This window comes from Pocillopora verrucosa, chromosome 3 (assembly GCF_036669915.1).
Source record: "Pocillopora verrucosa isolate sample1 chromosome 3, ASM3666991v2, whole genome shotgun sequence".
Lineage (NCBI taxonomy): Eukaryota > Metazoa > Cnidaria > Anthozoa > Scleractinia > Pocilloporidae > Pocillopora > Pocillopora verrucosa.
This window is the reverse complement of record NC_089314.1, coordinates 7,172,485-7,183,516: the sequence shown is the minus strand read 5'-3', so window position 1 is coordinate 7,183,516 and position 11,032 is coordinate 7,172,485. Positions and strand designations below refer to the sequence as shown.

Sequence of the window (11,032 nt, the reverse complement as noted above, 5' to 3'; positions counted from 1 at the left end):
ACGATGGTTAGCTTTCGGGCTTAACTCCTCGAAAAGGGGATTTTGTGTGCGCCAGCTACTAAATAATCAGAAGACCCGATTAGTTTTTTTTTTCAAGTTCTTTTATTTAGATCACATTCAAGTTGTTTTGCAGCCTAATATATCACAGATAATACACAATTTTCACTTTATATATAAAATTAACATCATATCCATCGGCAGAAAACGCGTTACATAAATTTAAGGTGGTTAACTCGTTGCAAATTATGGTTAACTGGAAGCTGATACAATGCAACCAGTTAAAAATTGGACCAGTGTTCATGATACGGGAGGCTTTACATAACGCTACACTTTGATGAGGTGTTAGCGACCCCGCCCAAGACTGGTATCATTTACAGCGCTCTATCAAAGAATCCCGGCTTTTGAACTTGCTGTTGTCGGCTCTGATTGAGTAGCAGCTGTTGTCTCAAGCTCTCCACTGTCTTCTCCATGCCTTCATTTGATTTTTGCATTTATGCAAGTCGTTGGCTGAGTATCTGGCTTTCTTGCACGAAATTTCTTCTGTGTTTTTCAACTTCCATCATTCTCGCCTTTACCATGTTCTCCATTTGTTGCCGTTGGACCGCTGCTTCAGCTTCCATCTGTTCACGGAGTCTCTTTTTTTCTTGCTCCTGTTTTGCCTGCAGCATTTCCATCTAATTACCAAACAGGAAAAAGTTCAGGTCAGACAGCTATAGGAGAGTCATGATGAAAAATAATATGGCATCTACTCTTGTTCACCTCTGTGCTAAAATCATCAAATTTCTCAGTTACTCAGTATGAATTTCTGATAAAAATACTGTACAGTCTTTCACAAAAAACACCCAATGGGCTATATTCTTGCTAGCGTGATTTAAACTAAAGATATATTTTAAGGCATTTGAAGGTGAAAGTTATTATGAGGTAATATTCCTATAACAAAGAAATTAAGGAATAATGAATCTAATTTGACACATCACAAAATTACATTGGAATGGAACCAAGAGAAAATAAGCAGGCAGAGAGGGCGGCCCTGCACCAGGACTCGTTTAGACAAGATGTCAGCCTTTTTTTTGTTTTGATTTCACCTGCCCTGGTACCAAATCAGATGTTACTCAAAGAACCTAGTTCCCAGGAATGAGTGTACTCGCGCTTTTTTAAAAGGCTTACTTTTCTACGTATTTAATTGGATTTCACTACATTTGATCGCCATAAAATTCGTGTGTCTGTGCTTTCTGGAATCAAAGATGTGCATGTTTAGCGCTTCCGTCTGAGAAGGCAAAACTCACAAAAAGCAGTCAATGGTCCTCTTTGTTCCTTTATTCTCTTTTTGTGATCTGGACAAATGGAAATCGTCAAATGATAGATTTGACGATAGTAGATTATTTTTGAAGCGTGGAATGATTTCTTAAGTGATTGTGAAAATGTCAGATCGATGTCAGAATCTGATCAACTGCACACCTACCCCCCCCCCCCCTGACCCAACATTAACCCTAACTTGTTATTTTTTTGATTGTTGTGGAGTTAGGGGAGGGGTAGGTGAGCAGTTTCTCAGATACTGACATTGACTCGCAATGTCTTACTTCCTTATGGCGCTGACGATTTTCTTGTTGTAAACGTTCGTATTCCTCCTTAAGAAAGAATGAAATTTAACGTCAGTCTAACCTTTGTCTAGCAAGATGATGAAATTCTATTGCGTGTAAAAAAAAATTTTCCCTCTCACCAAGAATGAATCATATCCTCTCCATTACATCTGAGTTAATCCAGCAATGTTTTTGACAAAGAACAGAAAAAGAAAGCATGAACTTCAATCAGCTTTTGTTCTCTTAATATGATGTTGATTGAGTTTGTTGAAAAAAAGATGTAATTATTCCATAGATTTTTTCCGTTCCTTCGAGGAACGGAGCAGAACGTCAACAAATAAATTTCCATTTCATTTCCCATTCCTTATTTTTTATTCTCCTTCCCTATTCCCAATTCCCCTTTCTCCATTCTTCATTCCCTATTCTCCGTTCCCCATTCATCATTCGCAATTTTTTTCCGTTAAATAGAAATATAATTGATAAGTCGATTAAAATTGCATCATGAGTACCTCAAGTTTTATCTTCTCTTGCTCTTGATAGGCTTTGGCGGCAATTTCTCGATTCAAGTTCTCGCCAAAGTCCTTTAATTATTGTTTCAGCACGCCCAAGTATTGTTGCATTTCTGTCATAAGTTCCTGTGATGAAAGTAGAACTTTCGCTTACATCGTTGCTTTGGCTGTTGGTTTTCTTTGTGGTAACTACCAAGAGATTATAAAGTTATATTCTCTTGTAACTACACAATAGTTACTAAGACCAAGAATCGCAATGTACTTGCATTGCGCCTCTTTCTGATCATTCTCAGTCTGAAACGTGACGTATTCTCGGTCAGCAAACGACTGAGAAATAAAAAAAAAAGAAATAGACCTTTCACATTCACTGCGAATACCAGTGTTTACCCTTCCATGCTATTATTATTTTGGTTTTGCGTGTTCGCAAATTGTAATTGAACATTTATTGGTTGTTTCTATTAGTAACGTGTTAAAAAAAAATTGAAATAAAGAACACTCCTCTCCATTAAGTCCTACGAAGAATGCTGGGAAGCACTGTAACTATTTTTTTTTTTGGCATTCAAGGTTCTATATCCAGACAGCTACTTAATATTTATCGCTTGTTAATTCGAGTTAGGTCCATTAGATGCTGCCATGAGATGAACAACCAGTAGCCTCCATCTGGCGCGAAAATAAGCAAGAAAAAGTGGTCATCAGAAAATGTGTAACAACAAGTGTTGGCAAAGCTTGAGGAAAGTTTTGAGTCTCGTGGAAAAAGAACCAAGGATATTTCATTGCCTTGGAAATGCTTCTGCACGACCTATTCTTTTCACCGCACTCGATTTCGGACCAGGTACTCTGCTGCTCTTCGATATTTTACCAAGATCCGAAACATTTAGCCTTATTAGGCGAAATCATAAAGAGTTTGTCCTTTTAGAATTCTACCACGTATCGAAAATTTCATTAATCCCCACAAAAACGCAGGGAAAACAATGGACGAAGTTTGCAAAAGTTCTTCGGAATCATTTTTTTTCCTAAGTACTGAGTGAGGAATGTCTAAACAATGTGTAAAAACTCCTTACCGCCAGTTCGTTCAGGTACCTTTAGGTTGTAATAGAGGATATTCCGATCGTTCCAGCTTGGAACTGACCAATTTCTTGGTCAAGTGCAGTTTCATGACATTTACGAATGTCTTTGAAGTCACAAGGCAGCTGATTGGACTGTTTTGAATGCATGAGGGCGCTATAGACATTCATGGCTTCGTGCGTTGCTTCAGAACATTAATCTGCTACAAATGTGTCCCAAGCTGACTAAACCTTAGGAACCACTCGACTGCTTGGGCGGAAGTCATCATCAGAGTCAAGTGAATACTTGTTGTCAGTCGAATGTTCTAAGTGCGGTTTGTATAAACTGATTGGTCAGTTTTGCCGTGATGTTATTGGCTGTGAGACTCAAGTGGCGCAGGACGGTCGTGATGGCCCTTCTTGATCAGTCAGTAAAGTTAGGTCGTTCTATTCGGTTCGTTTCTAATGTTAATGTCGTGAATGAGTCGTTTGTATGGTGCCGGTAGTGGTTGACACCTGTTGAAGGGGGTCTGTTCTAAGTTAGTAAGCCAGCTTTTCAGAGTAAGTCGTTGAAGTAGTTGGTGCTGTAGGTTTGGCATACACATTGCGCAGCGTCCCAGTCAGAAGTGTGGTTCGTAAGTCGGTATTGTTCAGCAATGTGATTGTTAACATGTGACTGTTAATGTTTACCCTAACATCATCAACGGGGACAATGGAATAGAAATTCCTGAAGCGTGGATGCCCACGATAAAAAAACACAACAACCGGAGAGCCGTAAGAAAGTGGACCGCCGTGAGAACAATGCACGAACATCGAGGATCGAAACGCGCTAATCATAGCTGTGAAAAAAATAAACCAATCACAGCGGAGCATTCTGCTTATTAAGAAGACACGAAACCAGTCGACCTTATCGCTGATGAAGACTAGCAGTATGCATTCGCGATTCACATTACGAGTGACCACATCGTGGGACAAACGATAATATATTATTATTATTGTACTTTACCAAGATGAACAAGCACAGCCTTTATGTCATTTGTGTAATTTAGAATTGACTTAAATTATTATTTTGCCGGCACGCAACGGTGAACTGGGTTCTAGTGTAGCGTGCGTGGGACCGCGGCTAGGGGGTTTGAAATAGTGACCGGTTAGTTATGCGTGTCATTCTATCGTCAGCCTCGCCGCGTCATCTTGCTTGGTTTAGTTCTCTCTGTTTTTTCCTTCGCCGTGGCTATGGATGAAGCTAAAAATTTCCAGCGTGATTACGAACAGCAACAAAGAGCTCCTCTATCAATTTTTTATGGCGCCCTAGATGGGTTCAATGTTTATACCCTTGGTGGGTTCATTCTTGTGCCCCTGATGGGCAGAATAAAGATTTGGATTTCAGGTTGATAGTATTACGAAGCTGTATTTAGATTATTTAAATGTTCTGGCTGGTTATTGACCCTGGATGGGTTCTTTATGCCTATGCCGTGGACGCTGCCATTGCCGTGTCTCGGATGGGCTCTATTACTCGAGTTTTATACCCCTGATGAGCTCAACGTTTTCCTTGCAGTTTGGGTTTTTTTGCGTCATACCCTGGACGGGTAGTGACCTCTTTTGTTATCCCCTGGGGGTCCCGTATATGGGTTAGCTCAACAATGTTCTTACTTTATTGTTTAAGGTATCTTCTCCTCTGGGTTTTGGTCTTCTGAAAGCTCCGACGACTGTCAGGTCAACCAGCCGAGGCGAAAGCTCAAGCTTACGGTGCTTGCTTCGAGGGTGTCCGGGTCATCGGAAAACTATTTGAGGGCCTTCAACATATGGGCAGAGTTCACCAAGGGCGTGTTGGGCGTTCCCACTTTTACTGTCGGTCCCATGGATTGTGCTCTCTAACTGCAGTTTCTTCTACAGTAATCGGAATAAGTCGGCGTCTGCCATCAACTGCGCTTTTTACGCTTTCAAGTGGCCGCATCAGGTTGCAGGAGTGGATTCTCCTACCCATCACTCCACCGTTATCTCCGCGAAGAAGGGAGCTCTTCGTCTTGTTTGCCAACTAGCCTCTCATAGGAAAGAACCCCTCGAGGTGACCCATCTCAAGCAACTTGCTAAAAGGACTGACTTTGGCAATATTTTGCATTTAAGACGCTTAGTTATGTTCGTCCTCGCCTTTTCTGGCTTTTTCAGAAGTTCAGAATTATGTCTCATTTGTATTAAGCATGTTCAATTCTTTTCTAGTTACGTTACTATTTTTATTGAGAAAAGCAAAACAGATCAATTAAGAGAAAACGGTGCTGTCGTCATCGCTGAAATCCGTTCGTCTACTTGTCCTTGCTATCTTCTCATTGCGTACATGAGCAAAGCCCATAGAGCCGGGAATTCGGACGACTATCTTTTTCGTCCTATTTCGTCTTCAGAAAATCGTAAGCGTTTAGTTTCGGTTAACAAGCCTATCAGTTACTCTGCGTACAAGGATTCCTTTAAGAAGTCTTTTTCGGATATTGTACCTGACATATCAAGGTTTAATACTCATTCCACGAGATCAGGAGGAGCTACTTTGGCAGCCAATTCAGGCGTCTCGGAGAGAAACATTCAGCGTCACGGTCGCTGAACTTCCGCAGAAGCTAAAAACATCTATATATGTTAAAGACTCGCTATCTAGCAGGCTTGAAGTGTCTAAATCTCTGTCCCTCTGAGCTCAAGCCCTTTCTTTTACCATCTAGCATAGGCCCAGCTGACCGACGCGCCCATGCCTCCAAGCGTTGTTTGTTGTGTAATGGAGGCAAAATATGTAATTTTTGTAAATTAGAATTGACATAAATGATTATTTTGCCGGCACGGAACGGTGAACTGGGTTCTAGTGTAGCGCGCGTGGGACGGCGATTAGGGGGTTCGAAAGAGTGACAGGTTAGTTATGCGCGTCATTCTACATTCGGCCCCGCCGCGTCATCTTGCTTTGTTTAGTTGAGTTTTCACTTATTCTGTTAGCCATAATCTCGCTACCATCCGTGGTGGTCCCTTCTTTCTTAGCTATTTTATGTAGCATCTCGTTTTCTGCTCATATTCATGTTTTTAGGCTTTATTTTATTAGTTTTGCTTTATAACCCCAAAGGCGACGCCATGGCATAGGTTGGGGTTGCACGGTCCCTACTTTTGCAATAGTTGTTTTTTTCGGGTTTACGTGTCCGGCCGTGGCGTGTTCTTAGAATTACTGTAACAGTGGATTTTTATCACGTGAGTTAATAAAATGTATCATAGGCCTGGCTGACCGACGCGTCCATGCCCCCAAGTGTTGTTTTGTGTGTTCGGTTGTGTAGTGGAGGCAAAATTTTACGAAATGTGACTGTTGACATCGCCTTTACTCGTCGCTCGCTTGTGTTCAGTCAGTTGTGAGGTTTCTGCCAATCTCACCGATATAGAAGTTGTGGCAGTTGGAGCGACTGATCTTATGAACGGCTCCCTGTCTGTTCCTCAGTTCGTCTTTGTCTGTGGCGTTAGTTTGTAACTGACGTAGTGTAGTAATGGGTTTGTAAGCGACGTGGATGCGCGAGATGATTTCAAATATGCCATTTATGTACGGTGTAGTAGGAGGAGTTGCGTTGTCGTTAGCTTCGGTAGTGGTAGTAAGTCGGTGAGTGTCTAGTAATAATAATGATCTATTCACAGGATATCCACAACAAAAGATGGGGCTCTTCATCTGTGAGTCCCTAAGCTCCAGAATAGGTAGCCAACCAAGATTTAAGATAGTGGATAATACTGTTTACATACGTAGTTAAAAAAAACTAGCGATAACGAACTAGAGCCTTTGTAGTCTGGCTGTGAGGAACTTCGGTAGAGGATCAGAGCAATATCACAGTAACTTGTCTTAGATAAAATTAGTGTTTCTCCCAAATGTTTACGTTATTTGAAGTCAGTAAAGTTCCTTATTTTCCTTAAAATCCTCAGAGTCGCGTAGCAGGATTTAAAAATAGAATTCATATGAAATTCCCATTTAAGATTTGAGTCGATGAGTACTCCTAAGAGTTTTGCTACATCCAAACGTTCAAGTGGAGTGCCGAAGATCTTAAGTACGAGCTCCAAATTCCCAAGGGAATACACACATGCCACCTGTGAGGAGGAGATTAGCATCGCCTTGGTCTTTTAGAATTGAGGGCCAGGTTCGAGTCATTCGACCAGTTGCTAAGGCTTACCAGGCTTGTATTCATGCTTTCTACCTGATATGAAATCTGCGACGCAGTAGAGCTGGCGTATGTTGTTGTGTCGTTGGCATACTGGGAGCTTCTAACTGCAGGTGGGAGGATGTCTTGAAGATCCGCGACTTAGAGATTGAACAACATCGGTCTGAGAATTGAGCCCTGAGGGATTCCAAACTAGGATAGTATAGGTGAGGACTTGCGGTCATCGATCTGAACATAATGTCTCCTGCCGCGTTGGTAATTAGCCAACCATTCAAGAACACTCTTTGAAAACAGAAGTGGTACAGCTTGGTTATCACCGTTTTGAAGCAAACAGCGTCAAATGATTTTGAGAGTTACCTCTCTCTTTTTCGTGGCGCTTAACAAGTCGTACCGTATGCCCAAGAGAACCCGCTTAGAAGTCGAGTGTCCCTAACGGAAGCTCGAGATGGTGTCTCTAAGGAGAGATTTTTTTGGCACAGTTATTGGCCATTTAGAAAGCAGCAAATTTTTAAAACACCTTTCATAGAACTGAAAGGATGGACACTGGAGGCAGGTGGTCTACTGTGACTGGAGTGTCAACTTTTGGGGTAGGGCTTATACGCGCTACTTTCCAGACGTGTGGGAAGTACAGCTTCGAAATACAGTTATTGATGATAGCTGTCATAGGACCAACCAAGTGTTCGGCAGCCAGTTTTACGAACCGAGCCGGCAGCTGATCGGGTGCTGTCGAACAATCCGTCCTTAGTTGTTTAAGGGTGTTCAGCACTTCTCTATGTGTGACATTTTTAAAATGGAAGGCATCCTCGTATATGTCCGACAGACCGCGAATAAGCTGGAAAAATTCGTCCACGGAGGTTGATTCAACACCAAACGTTCTCTTTGCGGTCGAGGCAAAATGAAGATTAAGCTTGTCTGGGTCGAACCTTAGAGGCTGGCGATAAGGACTGAGTACACGGTGAACCATACGTTAGACTTCTTTAGATATGCTGGACAGCAAACCTTTTTCCATGAAGGCTTTGCGAGCTTTACTTATAGCGCTCTTTATCTTGTTACGCACATCCCGAAAAGCAGTAACTGCTCCATAACTTCGAGTAAAGGGTAGGTTGAAATAGTCGTCGGTAAGAAGAAGAGTCAGCCACTTACCTACAAGTCTATTAATAGACTTGACAAAATAATAGCGAGATAAAGGTATTTTTGTCGGCTCCACGGACTAAGTGTTCAAATCTCTTTGAATAAAAATTTTTATTGTTTATCGGCCAGCTTTGATTTGAACTAAAGACATCATCCTTCTCATCAAATGGAGTTACAATTATAGTGTACAAACTAATTTTGTGATCCGTTGAAGTCAAATGAAAGAATAAGCGAAATCGATCTGACTGACAAAAGTAGATTTTTTTTTCAATCCCGTTCTGTCGCAGAAAGTGCCTAAGGCCCAAAGGAAAGCTATAGTCGACAAATAAGCTAATGGTTTACCGATAAAATCAATGCAAAACTTGTCCTTTTTGGATGAAAATTCTCTAATAAAGATGGCTTCCAGGGAGAAGTTGCTTGACTGCAAGGGACATTTTAAGGTTTTTATATGCTGTGACCATTAAGTTTGTCGTTGCACAAGGCGAGGAGAACTCACGCGATTGCATTTTATTAGCAAATAAAAGGCCTTTCATTCGCTGAACGCGTTTTTGTCCACTTTAGTTATAGAAACCCCCTCGATTGTGATTGGTTTAAAAAACTCCTGTTTTCCATCAATTCACTTGCCAAGCTATTATCAGACAGTTTGTCATCGGACAGTTCCATAAGCTAATCACATTCAAAGTTGTAGTTTAAATCAACCAATCACAACCTTGGTTTCAATCACAGTGACAACATTTTAGAAGACAGAAGTAATTTTGTTGGAAATTGTAATTTTTATGATTAATTGGTAATGAGACTACGTGTTATCCAATTCGGTCTGTAATTATAATCCTGTCGCTCGAATAATTTTCCTTCTCTTATCATGAGGTAGCCCCACTTGGTACGTTTCACCCAACAGAATAGTTCAGACGTTCATGCATGTTTTATAGACTAACTGATGTGAGATACTGCAAAGCGAAGCACAGCAGGCGAAGGTGAACCTCATATCTGGTACAGTGGGCAGATCTTGATGAATACCAAAACGGAAATAACTTCACAGAATCACACGCTTTTCCTAATTGGAGAGCTTATAACATATGTCAGTGAAGTTTAATCAATCTAGACATCAATTTAGTGACTCAGCACTATCACGCAACATAGAACACGTCCTCAAGGAGTCACAGAATGGTTTTTTTTAAATTATTTATTTATTTTTACATATACAGGCTCATCATATTTGACGAAGGTGAGGTATCAGTTTCAGGGAGTAATTTAGGAGCAAGATATTTCAGGTTAAAAAGGAAAGGACACACACACATAAAACAACAACAACAATAGCAGGCACTCAAACAAACATAGACTTGAGCAGCGTGAGAAAAGTAGGAAAAAATAATAGTAATAAAATAATAAACGCCAAATAATGACCTCTAGGAGTATCGAATTTTTATCTCAGAAATCGTGGGATTCCGGTTTTAACTGCGCATGTCTACATTGTTAAATTATTGCTTCCGGTTGACTTCTGCGCGTGCTCAAAATAGAGAACGCGGTCCGCTACGCCCGCTGAAGAAGGAAAGAACATAAATTACCTTTGTGTATGTGAACTTACGACTCATCGTAACTAATCGAAAATGTTACTTATAAACCAGAAGAAAATACCGAGATTTTTTCCAGTGCACCTTCCGGTGCTCCTAGAAGTTTGGAAGTGAAAGAAAAAGGGATAAAGTGATGGCCTTTCACGCAGCTTTTACGCTGTTTTCAGGTTCCCGCGCGAGGTGAATCGATTGCAAGCTAGTTAATAAAGTAAGCATGGGTGCAGCAATTTCATCTACTCTAAGGGAATTGAGCTCAGAGGAAATGAAAAAGGAACAACGGAAAACTCCAGAAGTGATTGGTTTAGATTCCAGAGAAATCCTCCTGCCTCTACTCCTGACGCAAAAGCTGATGATTGTACAGGTGACTGCACTTGAGCCGGAATGACTACAAAACTAAGAAAAACAGCAATGTTTTGAAACCTTTATAAAAACACCCATTTATTCGCCCGTAACATACGACATACCTTGGACAACTTTTCTACCTATTCCTTGATCTACTTAACAAGGACAACATACCAAACAGGTTTCTTTTACACTGCTTTGATATTTTCTTGTCATTTTAATGTACTCTTGTTTTTATTTAATAATAATAGTACAATGGTTGTTAATATTTAACAACTGTAGTACCGTCTACTAGTTCCAAAATAACTTTATGAAGCAAAAACAAAAGTTGTTACTTAAACTTCTTTAAATTCCAAACAAAGGAGTAACAAATTTACAAGAACAAAAGCTTAAAAACGCTTAAACTCCGCGAAAACAAACCAAAAGTAAGCGAAAAATGTCCACGTCAGTTTTCCAATGTCAAAGTTAGAGTACTTTGACGTGATTGGCTAATTTTTAAAATCAGGCGCGGCGCATGTGAACACAGAAAGAATACGAAGGAGGGAGAGGAAGGGAAAAATTGTAACTTGAAATTTAGAAAAAACGAAAGAGATTTTTTACATTCATTGAATAACGATATATCACACACACTGAAAGTACTTGACTTCCATCTTCTTGTACAACAGTACACTCACAGTGGCCATGAAATCATGCAAGTAT

At 40.6% G+C, this 11,032-nt stretch overlaps 1 pseudogene; it reads right to left on the bottom strand.

Annotated features, from left to right (window-relative positions):
* Positions 1–314: 314 nt before the first annotated feature.
* Positions 315–11,032, bottom strand: part of LOC136276842 (guanylate-binding protein 3-like) — a 41,025-nt pseudogene continuing 30,307 nt past the window's right edge.